Source organism: Aquarana catesbeiana, linkage group LG11, assembly GCF_042186555.1.
Source record: "Aquarana catesbeiana isolate 2022-GZ linkage group LG11, ASM4218655v1, whole genome shotgun sequence".
In the NCBI taxonomy this organism is placed as follows: domain Eukaryota; kingdom Metazoa; phylum Chordata; class Amphibia; order Anura; family Ranidae; genus Aquarana; species Aquarana catesbeiana.
Genome location: NC_133334.1, coordinates 185,897,799 through 185,915,939, shown reverse-complemented (window position 1 = coordinate 185,915,939; position 18,141 = coordinate 185,897,799). Strand labels below are relative to the sequence as shown.

Below are 18,141 nucleotides of genomic sequence, written 5' to 3'. Positions count from 1 at the left end.
AGGCTGGCTTGTCCTTTCTATGCTTCCATTTTGATGTTCCCGTGTTCGCCTTGATAGTGGTTGTCATGTTCTTCTTCTTCTAGAGGAACTTCCCAGTAAACTGTGTCATCATAGCAGCTCTGTTCAGGTGGCTGTCCCCAGAAAGGTAGTTTCAAGATAAACCCTGTGATAACACCTCCAACCACAGCCATGCCAGTAGTTGCAGCCAAAGCAGCTCCTTGTATGAATGGTGTATACTCAGACTTGGCGGCTCCCAATGCAGTGGCAACAACACCAGCGACACCTCCCAGAGTTCCCGGCAAGCCATGCAAATTGTGCACACAAGTGTCTTGTAAAAAGTAAAAAGTAAAAAGTAAAAAGTACTTAACGCCAATATTCGCTTCCAAGCTGAGGATCCAAGACACTTGTGATGTGCACAATTTGCATGGCTTGCCGGGAACTCTGGGAGGTGTCGCTGGTGTTGTTGCCACTGCATTGATGCCAGCAATAAAACCAATTATCATAGCCCCAAATGGGCCAATATTCAGATCAGCACAGGTGCCTACAGCAACACCTCCGGCCAGGGTGGCATTCTGAATGTGGACCATATCAAACTTCCCTTTGTGTTGGAGAAGCTGGAGAAGGCATAGGCAGTCAGGACACAGGCAGCTAATGAGAAGTAAGTGTTAATTACGGCCATTTCCTGCTCTGCTCCAGGGTTGGTAATGGCTGAATTGAAGCTTGGCCAGAACATCCACAAAAACAGATTCCCAATCATGGCAAACAGATCTGAGAGGTAGACCTTCGTTATCAAGGCCCTTCATCAGACACGGGCGATAAAGGACAGCTGATGCAGCCAAACCAAAGTATGCTCCAAAAGTGTGGATGGTCATGGATGCTCCAACGTCGGTGGCATTCAAAATACTAACAACAAGATGCTCATTACATGCGAAGACGAAGACTTCTATTACTGCCATTATCAAAATCTGCAGAGGACTTGTTTTCCCCAGAACTGCTCCAAAGGAAATTAAAACAGTTGCCGTGCTGAAGTCGGCATTAATCATGCTTTTGATACCAAGCTCAATTTTTCCATCATGTAAGTGCCAAAAGCATCAAGGTTCCCCTCTGGAGACCAAAGGCTGCAATCAGTAAGTTGAATCCAACACTGCTGAAACCATATCTTTTCAAAAATGTCATCAAGAAGCCGAAGCCCACAAAGATCATCACGTGGACATCTTGAAAAACCTGAAAAAGCTAGAGGTCAACCTGCTGCAGTCTTCTCCGATGATGGATGCATCATGAATGTAGCTGGCAAGATATGGCACATTCAAGGAGGGTCTAGTCCGAAAATTAGATCTAGATCTGAAGTGCTACTTCATACTGTAGCATCTGCAGGTGCTGGCACACCAACAATAACCAGCTCTATAGAGCGAGAGATAATAGAGATTATAGGGTTAGAGATGTAAGAGCTAGAGATGATAGAGCCAGAGAGGATAGAATAAGAAATAATAGAGGTAGAGATGATAGAGCTAGAGATTTTGAGTTAGATATTATAGAGCTAGAGATGACAGAACTAGAGATTATAGAATGGGGATAGAAATAGAGAGCTGGATAGTTAGAAAGATAGAGATATAGAGATTACAGAAAGATCGAGAGACATAAGGAGATAAGACAAAGAGAGATACAGAGATACTGGACGAGCTAGAGATAAAGGGAGAACTATAGATACAGGTAAAGCTAGAGAAAAAAAAAAGAGAGAGAGAGCTAGAATTACAGATAGAGCTAGATATACAAGTAGAGTTAAAAGAGGGAAATACGGAGATAGCTCTCCATTTCTTACTTTTTGTCTGTCTAGCTATATGCTTCTATCTTTCTCAATCTCTCTAACTTAATTTATATCTCTCTATCTCCATAACTATAGCTCTAGGTCTATATCACTATCGAAGAGATAGGGAAAAGAGACAGACAGATTAGAGCTTAATAGAAATAGACCTAGATCGACATAGAAAAATAGAGATAGAGAGATAGGGAATTATATTTATATATATATCTAGAGAGATTAAGCGGATTAGAGATTATCCATGTATATTATCTCTATCGTCTGTAGCGCTATCATCCATAGCTTTGTCAACTCTAGCTCTCTTCCTTAACTCTATCCTCTCTAGCTGTATCAGCTCTAGGTGTATCATCTCATTTGTAGCTCTAGCATACTATAATCTCTAGCTCTATCTCCACTAAGCTCTGTCATCTCTTGCTCTGTCATCTCTATCCTTATCATATCTATTTCTATCATCTCTAGCTCTATCTTCCCTATCCCTATCATCTCTAGCTCCTTCATATCTAAGCTCTAAGTTGATAGAGCTAAATATGATAGAGCTAAAAGATGATAGAGTTAGAGATGATAGATCTAGGATATGATGATAGAGCCAAAGATTATAGAGCTAGAGACGATAGAGCTAGACATGATAGAGATGATAGAGCTTATAGAGATGATAGAAAGGATAGAGATAGTGATGATAGGAGCCAGAGATGATAGAGCTTGATATGATAGAAATGATAGAGTTAGAGGTGATTAGAGTTAGAGATGATATATTTAGAGATGATAGAGTGAAAAGAAGATAGAGCTATGGATGATAGAGCAAGAGATGATACACTTAGAGATAATAGTGCCAGAGATGATAGAGCACGAAATGATAGAGCCAGAGATGTTAGAGCAAGAGATGATAGAGCTAGATATGATAAGGAGAGAGATGCTAGAGATGACAGAGCTAGAGATGATAGAGCTAGAGATTATGATCTCTATATGATATGAGGATGAGGATATGATGATAGAGCCAGAGATAGATCCTCTATAGCTAGATACTATAGAGCAAGACATGATAGAGCTGATAGAGATGATAGAGATGATAAAGACGATAGAGATAGCGCTGATAGAGCTACAGATGATAGAGCTACAAATGATAGAGCCAGAGATGCTACAGTCAGCGATGATAGAGCTAGACATGATAGAGCAGATCGAGCTTATAAAGATGATTGAGTTAGTTATTGTAGAGTTAGAGATGACAGAGCTAGAGATGATAAAGCCAGGTATGACAGCTAGAGATGATAGAGATAGGGAACATATAGCTAGAGATGATAGAGCTACAGATGATAGAGCCAGGTAATAGAGGTACAGATGATAGAGCCAGAAATGATAGAGCTAAAGGTGAGAGATCGCTGCAGATGATAGAGCTATAGATGATAGATTTAGATGTGATAGACCTAGAGATGACAGAGCTAAGGAAGATAGGATTAGAGATGATAGAGCTAGAGATGTTAGTGCTAGAGATGATTAAGCTCAGAGAGCTAGAGATGATTAAGCTCTAACTCAATCATCAGATGATAGAGCTAGAGGTCATAAGGAATAGAGCCAGAAATGATAGAGCTAGACATGATAGAGCTAGACATGATAGAGCTAGACATGATAGAGCTGATAGAGATGATAGAGTTAGGGATGATAGAGCGAACGATGATAAAGTTAGAGATTATAGCGTTAGAGGTGATAGAGCTGATAAAGATTATAGAGATAGCGATGCTAGAGACAGAAATGATAAAGCTAGAGATGCTAGAGCTATAGATGTAGAGTATAGCTACAGATGGCAGATCTAAAGATTATAGAGCTAGAGATGATAAGGCTTTATCATCTCTATATAGATAATGAGGTATAGGAAATAGAGAGCTGGAAAGTTAGAAAGATAGAAATAGAGACACAAGGAGATTATATATATATATATATATATATATATATATATATATATATATATATATATATATATATATATATATATAAATAGATACAGAGACACTGGGAGAGCTAGAGATACTGGGAGAACTAGAGATACAAGGAGAGCTAGAGATACAGATAGAGGTAGAGGTAAAAAGATGTTAGAGCTATTAGATGCTATTAGATGATAGATTTAGAGAAGATAGAGATAATAGAGATGATAGAGATGGACAGAGATAGTTAGAGCTTCTGCATGAGAGAGACCTAATCTTTCTACACTCTATCCAGGTTAATTTTTTTCCCGCTCTTATATCTAAATATTTCTATTTTTCTGTGTCGATCTTGTTTTATTTCTATTCAGCTCTATCTGTCTATCTTTTCTCCCAAGATAGCGATAAGAGAGTGAGAGAGAGATAGAGCGCTAGTGATAGACCTAGATATAGATTTTGCTAAACATAGAGAGATATGGAGATTAAGAGACATGGATTAAGTTAGAGCGATAATGAAAGGATATATTTAAAAAGTAAGAAATGGAGAGCTATATTTCCGTATTTCCCTATCGCTATTCTTTTATTCCTATCCGTATCTCTTAGCTCTCTCTATCTCTAGCTCTCCCTTGTATCTCAAGCTCTCTCTGTATCTCTAGCTATATCTCTATATATCTCTTAATAACTCTATAATAACTATAATCTCGCGCTCTATCAACTCTATCTCTATCATCGCTGTCTCTATCATCGTTATCTCTATCAGCTTCTATCATCTCTTTCATCTCTAGCTCGATGGCTTTATAATTTCTATACCTATTGATTTCCAGCGCTATCATATCTAGCTTTATCATATCTAATTCTATCGTCGCTAGCTCTGAAAAATCTATCATCAATAGGGGCTTCTGTTGAGACTCTGATGTAAGGGGCTGCTGATGGGACTCTGATGTAAGGCAGCTGCTTATGGGATTTTGATGTAAGGCAGCTGCTTATGGGACTTTGATGTAAGGGGGCTGAAGATGGGACTCTGATGTAAGGGGCTGCTAATGGGTCTCTAAAGTTTGGACTGTTGATTGGACACTGATGTAAGTTACTGTTGATTGGACTGTGATGTAAAGGGTTGGTGATGGGACACTCTGATGCAGGGGGCTGGTGATGGGACTCTGATATAAGGGGGCTGCTGATTTGACTCTAATGTAAGGGGCTAATGCTGGGACTCTCATATAAGGGTACTGTTGATGGAACCCTGATGTAAGTGGGCTGCTGATATGACTCTGATATAGCAGGCTGTTGATGGGACGCTGATGTAAGGGGCTTCTGATGGGACTCTGATGTAAGGGGCTGCTGATGGGACTCTGATGTAAGGGGCTTCTGATGGGACTCTGATGTAAGGGGCTGCTGATGGGACTCTGATGTAAGGGGCTGCTGATGGGACACTCCATAAGGGGCTGTTGATGGGACTCTGATGTAAGGGGCTGCTGATGGGACACTCCATAAGGGGCTGTTGATGGGACTCTGATGTAAGGGGTTTTTGTTGGGACTCTGATGGAAGGGGCTTCTCATGTGATTCGGATGTATGTGGGTTGGTGATGGGAATTGGTAATGGGCTGCTGATGGGATTCCGATGTAAGTGGCTCCAAATGGGACGCTTATGTAAAGGGCTGGTGATGGGACTTTGATGTAAGGGGGGCTGCAAAGACATGCTGGTGGGTTAATTGGATTCTGTCTAAATTGTCCCTAGTATCTATGAATGTGAGTTAGGGACCTTAGATTGAGTGTAGGGACTGATGTGAATGTACAATGTATATGTAAAGCGCTGCGTAATTTGACGGCGCTATATAAGTATCTGAAATAATAATAATAATTATAGAGCCAGAGATCATAGAGTTAAAGATGATAGAAATAAAGAGCTCTAACTTAATTTATATCTCTCTATCTCCATAACTATAGCTCTAGTTCTATATCACTATCGAAGAGATAGGGAAAAGAGACAGACAGATTAGAGCTTAATAGAAATAGACCTAGATCGACATAGAAAAATAGAGATAGAGAGATAGGGAGTTATATTTATATATATCTCTAGAGAGATGTTATATAGATATATATATCTCTAGAAAGATGATAGGGATAGCGATGATAGAGATAGAGCGAGAGATAATAGAGATTATAGGGTTAGAGATGTAAGAGCTAGAGATGATAGAGCCAGAGAGGATAGAATAAGAAATAATAGAGGTAGAGATGATAGAGCTAGAGATGTAGAGTTAGAGATTATAGAGCTAGAGATGACAGAACTAGGGATTGTAGAGCTAGAGATGATAATTGGGGATAGAAATAGAGAGCTGGAAAGTTAGAAAGATGGAGATATAGAGATTATAGAAAGATCGATAGACATAAGGAGATAAGACACAAGAGATACAGAGATACTGGACGAGCTAGAGATCAAGGGAGAACTATAGATACAGGTAAAGCTAGAGAAACAGAGAGAGAGATAGAAGTACAGATAGAGCTAGATATACAAGTAGAGTTAAAAGAGGGAAATACAGAGATAGCTCTCCATTTCTTACTTTTTATCTGTCTACCTATATGCTTCTATCTTTCTCTATCGCTCTAACTTAATTTATATCTCTCTATCTCCATAACTATAGTCTATATCACTATCCAAGAGATAGGGAAAAGAGACAGACAGATTTGATCTTAATAGAAATAGACCTAGATCGACATAGAAAAATAGAGATAGAGAGATAGGGAGTTATATTTATATATTTCTCTAGAGAGATTAAGCGGATTAGAGATTATCCATGTATATCATCTCTATCGTCTCTAGCGCTATCATCCATAGCTTTGTCAACTCTAGCTCTCTTCCTTAACTCTATCCTCTCTAGCTGTATCATCTCATTTGTAGCTCTAGCTTCACTATAATCTCTAGCGCTATCATCACTCTAGCTCTATCATCTCTAGCTCTATCTTCCCTATCCCTATAATCTCTAGCTCCTTCATATCTAAGCTCTAAATTGATAGAGCTAAATATGATAGAGCTAAAAGAGCTACAGATAATAGAGAGAGAGATAATACAGTCAGAGATGATAGAGCTAGATATGATCTCTAGCTCTGTCATCTCTAACTCTGTCATCTCTAACTCTATCCTTTCTATCATCTCTATAAACTCTATCATCTCTATCAATGTCTAGCTCTATCATCTCTAGCTCTATCATCTCTAGCTCTATCATCTCTAGCTCTATCCTTTCTATCATCTCTATAAACTCTATCATCTCTATCAATGTCTAGCTCTATCGTCTCTAGCTCTATCATCTCTAACTCTATCATCTCTAGCTCTATCATAAGGATATGATGATAGCCAAAGATGATAGAGTTAAAGACGATAGAGCTAGACATGATAGAGATGATAGAGCTTATAGAGATGATAGAAAGGATAGAGATAGTGATGATAGAGCTAGAGATGATAAGGAGAGAGATGATAGAGCTACAGATGGCAAATCTAGAGATTATAGAGCTAGAGATGATAAGGCTTTATCTCTATTTCCTATTCTTCATTATCTATAATGAAGGAAAAGTTAGGAAAGTTAGAAATCCGTATCTCTTAGCTCTCTCTATCTCTCCCAGTATCTCAAGCTCTCTCTGTATCTCTAGCTATATCTCTATATTTCTCTTTATGTAGCTCGATCTTTCTATATCGCTATCGTTCTAACAGTTCTAGCTCTTACAATTCTAACTCTATAATGTCTTTCATCTCTAGCTCTATCATCGCTATCTCTACCAGCTCTAGTTCTATTATCTCCAGCTCTATCATCTCTAACTCTATAATAACTATCATCTCGCGCTCTTATCAACTCTATCTCTTTCATCGCTGTCTCTATCATCTTTATCTCTATCAGCTTCTATCAGCTCTTTCATCTCTAGCTCGATCGTCTCTAGCTATTCTCATCTCTGGCTTTATAATTTCTATGCCTATTGATCTCCAGCGCTATCATATCTAGCTTTATCATATCTAACTCTATCGTCGCTAGCTCTGAAGAATCTATCTATATATAGCTTTATCTTCTCGCTCAAACATCTCTAGCTCTACTATCTCTAACTCTATCATCTCTAGCTCTGTAATCTCTATCAGCTCTCTGTCTGACTTTCTATGTCTAACTTTATCATCTTTAGCGTTATCATCTGTATCTCTATCAGCTCTATCTCTATCATCTCTATCAGAGTCTCATCAACACTCCCTTTCTTCAGACTCCCATCACCAGCCCTCTTACATCACAGACATCTAAGCAGCCTTTTACATCAGAGCCCTATCAGCAGTCCCTTACATCAAAGTCCCTTCACCAGTCCCATGATTAGCTCTTACATCAGAGTCTCATCAGAAACCCCTTCCATCAGAATCCTACCAGAAACCCCTTACTTCAGAGTCCCATCAGCAGTTCCTTAAATCGTGTCCCATCAGCAGCCCCTTACATCGGTGTCCATTCAGCAGGCCCTTACTTCAGACTCCCATGAGAGACCCTTCAGAAACCCCTTACATCAGATTCCCATCAGCAGCCCCTTACATCTGAATCCCATCAGCAGCCCCCTTATATCAAAGTCCCATTAACAGCCCCTAACATTAGAGTCCCATCATTAACCTCTTACATCAGAGTCCATTCAGCAGCCCCTTACATCAGAAACTCCCATCATCAGCCCCTTATATCAGAGTGTTCCATCAGCAGCCCCCTTCATAAGAATCTCATCAGCAGCCCAGCTACATCAGGGTCCCATTAACAGCCCCCTAACCTCAGAGTCCCATCAGCAGCCCCTTATATAAGCGTCCCATCAACCGCCCCTGACATTAGAGTGTCCCATCACCAGCCCCTTACATCACAGAATCCCCTCACCAGCCCCTTACATCAGAGTTTCATGACCAGCTCATTACATCAGAGTCCCATCAGCAGCCCCTTACATCAGAGTCCAATCAGCAGCGTCCTTACATCAGAGTACCATCTCCAGTCCCCTTACATCAGAGTCCCATCAGCAACCCCTTATATAAGAGTCCCATCACCAGCCCCTTACATAAGAGTATCCAATAACCATCCCCTTACATCAGAGTATCCCATCAGCAGCCCCTTGATGGGACTTTGTAAAGGGCTCCTGATGGGACTCTGATGTAAGGGGCTGCTGATGGGACTCTGATGTAAGGGGGCTGCTGATGGGACTTGGATGTAAAGGGCTGCTGATGGGACTTGGATGTAAAGGGCTGCTGATGGGACTTGGATGTAAAGGGCTGCTGATGGGACTCTGATATAAGTTGCTGCTGATGGGACTCTGATATAAGGGATTGTTGATGTGGCTCTGATGTAAGGGGGCTGATGGTGGAACTCTGAAGTAAGGGGCAGCTGATGGGACTCTGATGTAAGGGGCTGGTGATGGGATTCGGAAGGGGCTGCTGAAGGGACTCTGATGTAAGGGGCTGCTAATGGGACTATGATGTATGGGGGCTGGTAATGGGACTCTGAAGTTAGGGGCTGTTGATGGGACTCTGATGTAAGGGGCTGGTGATGGGACTCTGATGTAAGGGGCTGGTGATGGGACACTCTCTAAGGGGCTGCTGATGGGATTCACATGTAAGGCTCTGGTGATGGGACTCTGATGTAAGAAGTTAATGATGGGACTCCAATGTAAGGGGCTTCTGATGGGACTCTGATGTAAAGGGCCGCTGATGGGACTCTGATGTAATGGGCTGCTGATGGGACTCTGATGTAAGTGCCTCCTAGAGATCATAAGGATAGAGGTGGGCGGCACAGTGGTGCAGTGGTTAGCACTTTCGCCTAGCAGTAAGAAGGGTCACTGGTTCGAATCCCAAGAGGGAAATACGGAGATAGCTCTCCATTTCTTACTCTTTATCTGTCTTGGCATATACTACTATCTTTCTCTATCCCTCTAACTTATATTATATCTCTATCTCCATTACTTTAGAAATTTCTATATCTCTAGGTCTATCACTATCGCTCTATCTCTTATCCAGGAGATAGGGAAAAGAGACAGACAGATTAGAGCTTAATAGAACTAGACCTAGACCGACATTGAAAAATAGGGAGTTATTTATAAATCTAAGATCTCTAGAGAGATTAAGCGGATTAGAGATTATCCATGTCTATCTCTATCTCTCTGTCATCTCTATCGTCTCTAGCGCTATCATCCATAGCTCTGTCGACTCTAGCTCTCCCATCCTTAACTCTATCCTCTCTAGCTGTATCATATCTAGCTGTATCATCTCTAGCTCTATCATTTGTAGCTCTAAGCATCACTATAATCTCTAGATCTAATTTCACTAGCTCTGTCATCTCTAGCTCTTTCATCTCTATCCTTATCATCTCTGGCATTATTATCTCTAAATGTATCATCTCTTGCTCTATAGAGATGATTGGGTAAGAGATAGAGCTAAAGGTCATAAGTATTAGAGATAATAGCGCCAGAAATGATAGAGCTGATAGAGATGATAGAGATAGTGATGATAGAGCTTATAGAGATGATAAAGCCAGTTATTGTAGAGTTAGAGATGATAGAGCTAGAGTGATAGAGGTACAGATGATAGAGTTAGAGATGATAGAGCTAGAGATGATACAGTTAGAGATGATAGAGTGAAAGAAGATAGAGCTATGGATGATAGGGCAAGAGATGATACACTTAGAGATAATAGTGCCAGAGATGATAGAGCTAGAGATGATAGAGCCAGAGATGTTAGAACCAGAGATGATAGAGCTAGATATGATAAGGATAGAGATGATAGAGCTAGAGATGACAGAGCTAGAGATCATAAGGATATGATGATAGAACCAGAGATAGATCCTCTATAGCTAGAGACTATAGAGCAAGACATGATAGAGCTGATAGAGCTTATAGAGATGATAGAGATAGTGATGATAGAGCTAGAGATGATAGAGCTAGAGATGATAGAGCTACAGATGATAGAGCTACAGATGATAGAGCTACAGATGATAGAGCTACAGATGATAGAGCCAGAGATAATACAGTCATAGATGATAGAGCTAGAGATTTTAAACTACAGATGATAGAGCTAGAGAGATGACAGAGCTAGAGATCATAGAGCCAGAGATGATTGAGTTAGAGATGATAGAGCTACAGATAATAGAGACAGAGATGATACAGTCAGAGATGATAGAGTTAAAGAAGATAGAGCTATGGATGATAAAGCTAGCGATGATAGAGTTAGAGATGACAGAGCTACAGGTGATAGAGCAGTACAGATGATAGAGCTATAGAACATAGAGCTTGAGATGATGGTGATAGGGATCTATCATCTCTATCACGAGCTAGAGATAATAGAAATAGAGAAGATAGAGATAATAGAGATGATAGAGATGGATAGTGATAGTTAGCTCTCTCTCTCTCGCTGAAGCTCTATCTATCTAATCGCCTATCCAGGTTAATTTCTTCCAGCTCTTATGTCTAAATATTTTTCTGTGTCGATCTTGTTTTATTTCTATCCAGCTCTATCTGTCTATCTTTTCTCCCAATCTCTATAGAGAGATAGAGCGTTAGTGATAGACCAAGAAATATAGATTTTGCTAAAGATAGAGAGATTAAGTTAGAGCGATAATGAAAGATATAGACAGTTAAAAAGTAAGAAATGGAGAGCTATCTCCGTATTTCCCTATCTCCCTTCTTTTACTTCTATCCGTATCTCTAGCTCTCTCTCTATCTCTAGCTCTCCCAGTATCTCAAGCTCTCTCTGTATCTCTATATATCTCTTTATGTATCTCGATCTTTCTATATCGCTATCGTTCTAATCGTTCTAGCTCTTACAATTATAATTCTATAATGTCTATCATCTCTAGTTCTATCATCTCCAGCTCTATCATCTCTAGCTTTATCATCTCTTGCTCTACCATTTCCAACTCTATAATAAGGCTGGCCATACACTATACAATTTTCCTGTTCAACTTTCCTTTAGATTTACCAAAACCATATAATATGAGGTGAAACCTATACCCTTTCAATGTGTATGCAATCAGGCAAACCCTTGCACTACATAGTTGAAGGTAAATCTAAAGAAAATTGAATAAGAAAATTGTATGGTGTATGGCCAGCTTAACTATCATCTCGCGCTCGATTAACTCTATCTCTATCATCGCTGTCTCTATCATCTTTATCTCTATCAGATTCTATCAGCTCTTTCGTCTCTAGCTATTCTCATCTCTGGCTTTATAATTTCTATACCTATTGATCTCAAGCGCTATCATATCTAGCTTTATCATATCTAACTCTATCATCTCTAGCTCTATCGTCGCTAGCTCTGAAAAATATATCATCAATAGCTTTATCATCTCGCTCAAACATCTCTAGCTCTACAATTCTAGCTCTATCATCGCTAGCTCTGTAATCTCTAACTATATCATCTCTAGCTCTTTCATCTGTAGCTCTTTAATTTTTAGCTCTATCAGCTGAACCTCTATCATCTGTTTCTTTATCATCTCTACCTCTATCATCTCTACCTCATCTCTAGCTCTGTCATCTCTATTATCTCTGAGTCTAGCTTTATCATCTTTAGCTTTATCATCTGTATCTATATCAGCTCTATCTCTATCGTCTCCCCTTACATCAGAGTGTCATCAACACTCCCTTACTTCAGACTCCCATCACCAGCCCTCTTACATCACAGACCCCTATGCAGCCTTTTACATTAGAGCCCCATCACCAGCCCCTCACATCAGAGTCCCATCAGCAGCCCCTTACATCATAGTCCCATAACCAGCCCCTTACATCATAGTCCCATAACCAGCCCCTTACATCATAGTCCCATAACCAGCCCCTTACATCAGAGTCCCATAACCAGCCCCTTACATCAAAGTCCCATAACCAGCCCCTTACATCAGAGTCCAATCAGCAGCCCCTTATAGCAGAATCACATCAGCAGCCCCTTATAGCAGAATCACATCAGCAGCCCCTTACAGAGTACCAACACCAGCCCCTTACAGAGTCCCATAACCAGCCGCTTACATCAGAGTCCCATCACTATCCCCTTACAGAGTCCCATCATCAGCCCCTTACATTAAAATCCCATCAGCAGCCCCTTTACATCAGAGTCGCATCAGCAGCCCCTTACATCAGAGTCCCATCACCAGCCCCCTTGCATTAGAGTCCCATAACCAGCCCCTTACATCAGAGTCCCATCACTATCCCCTTACATCAGAGTCCCATCAGCTGCCCCTTACATCAGAGTCCCATCAGCAGCCCCTTAATCAGATCCCATCACCAGCCCTTTACATCAGAGTCCCATCACCATCACTTTACATCAGAGTCCCATCACTATCCCCTTATATCAGAGTCCCATCAGCTGCCCCTTACATCAGAGTCCCATCAGCACCCCCCTTACACCAGAGTCAAATCAACAGCTCCTTAATCAGATCCCATCACCAGCCCCTTACATCAGAGTCCCATCACCAGCCCCTTACAGAGTCCCATAACCAGCCCCCTTACATCAGAGTCCAATCAGCAGCCCCTTACATCAGAGTCCCATCTTCAGCCCCCTTACATCAGAGTCCAATCAGCAGCCCCTTACATCAGAATCACATCAGCAGCCCCTCCAGAGAACCCTCACCAGCCCCTTACATCAGAGTCCCATCACCATCCCCTTACATCAGAGTCCGATCATCAGCCCCTTTACAGAGTCGCATCAGCAGCCCTTTACATCAAAGTCCCATCAGAAGCCCCTTACATCAGAATCACATCAGCAGCCCCTTACAGAGTCCAATCAGCAGCCCGCCAGAGTCCCATCACCAGCCCCCTTACATCAGAGTCCAATCAGCAGCCGCTTACATCAGAATCCCATCATCAGCCCCCTTACAGAGTCCCATCACCAACGCCCTTGCATCAGAGTCCCATCAGCCGCCCCTTACATCAGAGTCCCATTATCAGCCTCTTACATCGGAATCCCATCAGCAGCCCCTTACATCAGAGTCCCATCAGTAGCCCCTTACATCAGAGTCCCATCAGCAGCCCCTTACATCAGAGTCCCATCACTATCCCCTTACATCAGAGTCCCATCACTATCCCCTTACATCAGAGTCCCATCAGCTGCCCCTTACATCAGAGTCCCATCATCAGCCCCTTACATCAGAATCCCATCACTATCCCCTTACATCAGAGTCCCATCAGCTGCCCCTTACATCAGAGTCCCATCATCAGCCCCTTACATCAGAGTCCCATCACCAGCCCCTTACATCAGAGTCCCATAACCAGCCCCTTACATCAGAGTCCCATAACCAGCCCCTTACAGAGTCCCATAACTAGCCCCCTTACAGAGTCCCATAACCAGCCCCCTTACAGAGTCTCATAACCAGCCCCTTACTTTGTAAGGGGCTGCTGTGATTCTAAAGTAACGCCCTTGCATCAGAGTCCCATCAGCCGCCCCTTACATCAGAGTCCCATCACTATCCCCTTACATCAGAGTCCCATCAGCTGCCCCTTACATCAGAGTCCCATCATCAGCCCCTTACATCAGAATCCCATCACTATCCCCTTACATCAGAGTCCCATCAGCTGCCCCTTACATCAGAGTCCCATCATCAGCCCCTTACATCAGAGTCCCATCACCAGCCCCTTACATCAGAGTCCCATAACCAGCCCCCTTACAGAGTCCCATAACCAGCCCCCTTACAGAGACTCATAACCAGCCCCTTACTTTGTAAGGGGCTGCTGTGATTCTAAAGTAAGGGGCTGCTCATTGGACTCTGATGTAAGGGGGCTGCTGATGTGATTCTGATGTAAGGGGGCTGGTGATGGGACTCTGGCGGGGCTGCTGATGGGACTCTGTAAGGGGCTGCTGTGATTCTAGAGTCCCATCAGCAGCCCCGCCAGAGTCCCATCACCAGCCCCCTTACATCAGAATCACATCAGCAGCCTCCTTACATCAGAGTGCCATCAGCAGCCCCTTACAGAGTCCCATCAGCAGCCCCTTACATCAGAGTCCCATAACCAGCCCCTTACAACAGAGTCAAATCAGCAGCCCCTTACAGCAGAATCACATCAGCAGCCCTCTTACATCAGAGTCCCATCAGCCACCCCTTACATCAGAGTCCCATTATCAGCCCCTTACATCAGAGTCCCATCAGCAGCCCCTTACATCAGAATCACATCAGCAGCCCCTTACAGAGTCCCATCAGCAGCCCCTCCAGAGACCCCTCACCAGCCCCCTTACATCAGAGTCCAATCACCAGCCCTTACAGAGTCCCATCATCAGCCACTTACATTAAAATCCTATCAGCAGCCCCTTACAGAGTCGCATCAGCAGCCCCTTACATCAGAGTCCCACCACCAGCCCCCTTACATCAGAGTCCCATCACCAGCCCCCTTACATCAGAGTCCCATCACCAGCCCCTTACATAGTCCCATAACCAGCCCCTTACAGAGTCCCATAACCAGCCCCCTTACATCAGAGTCCCATCAGCAGCCCCTTACAGAGTCCCATCAGCATCCTCTTACATCAGAGTCCCATCACCAGCCCCCTTGCATCAGAGTCCCATAACCAGCCCCTTACATCAGAGTCCCATCAGCTGCCCCTTACATCAGAGTCCCATTAGCAGCCCCTTAATCAGATCCCATCACCAGCCCTTTACATCAGAGTCCCATCACCATCCCTTTACATCAGAGTCCCATCACCATCCCTTTACATCAGAGTCCCATCACTATCCCCTTACATCAGAGTCCCATCAGCTGCCCCTTACATCAGAATGCCATCAGCAGCCCCTTACAGAGTCCCATCAGCACCCCCCTTACACCAGAGTCCAATCAACAGCTCCTTAATCAGATCCCATCACCAGCCCCTTACATGAGACTCCCATCACCAGCCCCTTACAGAGTCCCATTACCAGCCCCTTACATCAGAGTCCCATCACCAGCCCCTTACAGAGTCCCATAACAAGCCCCCTTACATCAAAGTCCAATCAGCAGCCCCTTACATCAGAATCACAGCAGCCCCTTACAGAGTCCAATCAGCAGCCCCTCCAGAGACCCCTCACCAGCCCCCTTACATCAGAGTCCCATAACCAGCCCCTTAGATCAGAGTCCCATCACTATCCCCTTACATCAGAGTCCTATCAGCTGCCCCTTACATCAGAGTCCCATCAGCAGCCCCTTAATCAGATCCCATCACCAGCCCTTTACATCAGAGTCCCATCACCATTCCTTTACATCAGAGTCCCATCACCAGCCCCTTACATCAGAGTCCCACCACCAGCCCCTTACAGAGTCCCATCACCATCCCCTTACATCAGAATCACATCAGCAGCCCCTTACAGAGTCCAATCAGCAGCCCCACCAGAGTCCCATCACCAGCCCCCTTACATCAGAGTCCAATCAGCAGCCGCTTACTTTTTAGCATGGTGAAGGAAATTTCAGGAAAGTCTTATTTGTGACACATTTATCTCAAGAAATAATTTAGTTGTTGCTTCTTCAGGTTGTGGTCGGGCGGGCCTCCAGACAGTCGTGCATGAATACAAAAAGAGAGAGGAGAACGTTAGTGTACAGATATTGGAGGAATGCCAGACAGGAGCAGAATGTTGGCCATTAAGACTAAATACTTATAAGGGGTGTAATGTGGACGAGTAGAGTGGGATCCCCACAGAGTACAGAGTCTGAGCAATAGCCAGTATCATCCATGGCCCTTGATGGTAGGGATAGTCAACACTGCCTGTTATTGCCAGGTCCCTGGGTTCACCACACCTGCTCACGGGGCTTTGATTAAAACAGTAGGTAGACTAGGGGAGGTGGAATTACATTAAGACATAAAAACTGGATGTCCAGGGATACTTTAGTTAAAATATGATACTTGCAGGCAGGCAAAGTCTTTTTTTAAAACAAAAATGATATGACATTATCTTGAGAAGATAGATGATAGAAAGAAGGAAAAGGAACAGAAGAGAGGTAATGAATGAGAGTAATGAAAATTACCAGGAAAAATAGTGGGAATAATAATGAAAAACACAAAAAAAACCGAAAAAAACTACAGATTGAACGCTGCTCCAACCAAGACTGTTAAAGAGCCTTGAATCTGTATTAAAAAAACGAATACAGTCCTTGACAAAAGTCTTGTCGCTTGTGTACAAATTGACCTGAAGTGCCGCTAAAATATATTTCCTGACAGACTCCATGGCAGCCTACGTGTGGGTTAACCCCGCCTCCTCTCCAATGCTATAGGACCCCATTCCCATAAATGAGTACTCACCACTAGCTACTGCGTTCCTTTTTTGTCCTCCTCCAATGGACCTACTCAAGATGTTCACGTCCGGTCGGACGGATCCAGGATTATGGCATACCTCTTGCGGTGCAGCTCAGGGCCCAGCCACGGGCGGGCGAGTAGCGTCTGAGGCTGAAGGTTTTCCCCTTGTGGTGGAGGGATGGTTGCCTCTGTATGCCGAAAACTTCTGGACGTATCAACGGCTGGAAAGGTCGGAAGCATGTTTGTCTCCATGGCAGTGTTTTTCTGTGTATCCTGTCTTTCCTCAGGTATCTCCGGCCTCTATGTCAGTGAGACCGGTCGCTTTTGGGTCCTTTTCCGCCCCTCATGGCGGCTGGAGCGCTGGTGCGTTCCAGCTCGCCTCACCACTTCCGGGTACGGCGTTTGCACCGTTCGCGCATGCGCAGTAGCCTCCTCGAGACCGAGGCTTGGCTCGCGCACACGTAATACGGTGTAATGCTCTGGAACCGCGCATGCGCGGTACGATCGCTGACCTACGGCGCAGGCGCGTCGTGGGCGGTGACGTCATGGGCGGGGAGTTTCAAATACCGCTCTGAGACTCCCTCTTCCCCACGCCCAGCTCTGGTCAACTTTAGGTGAGTGTTTGCAGCACATAGGTATACTTTGTGTGTTGAAAATTTAAAAAAAAAAAAAAAAAAAAAGAAAATGTATATATTTGACTAAGTGCAATTCGTAAAAAAAAAAAAAAAAAAAAAAAAAGAGAAAAATAATATATTGAATTAAATAATTTAATTAAAAAAAAAAAAAAATATGTGTTTATATTTTACTAAGTGCAATTTGCGTTAAAAAAAAAATATATATATAAAAAAAAAAATTTATATATATATATATAGAAGGGCGGAGGAAAAATTTTCTCCTTTGATCTATGATGATATGTTGTAATTGCTTTAGGGGCAAGGGACTCCTCCATACTGGTTTGTTGGCCCATTCAGGCCATTTTTTCCTTTTTTTTTTTCATACAATATATTAAATTTGGATCTCACAGCACCACTACTTAATTTGCTGACATATTTTTGGATTTTCAGTAAAGTTGTTCAATTTCTGTATAGGCGACAAAACTTTTGTCTTGCCAAAATTTGACCTGTCTGTCTTGATAAATATGATAAATATTTTTTCAGTGAAACTAATTTATTTCAGTGCATTAAACATCATTT

General features: G+C 42.7%; 1 pseudogene; it reads right to left on the bottom strand.

Moving 5' to 3' along the window:
• Positions 1 to 17: 17 nt before the first annotated feature.
• Positions 18 to 1,227, bottom strand: LOC141111728 (ammonium transporter Rh type A pseudogene; annotated as a pseudogene).
• Between the last annotated feature and the right edge of the window lie 16,914 nt (positions 1,228 to 18,141).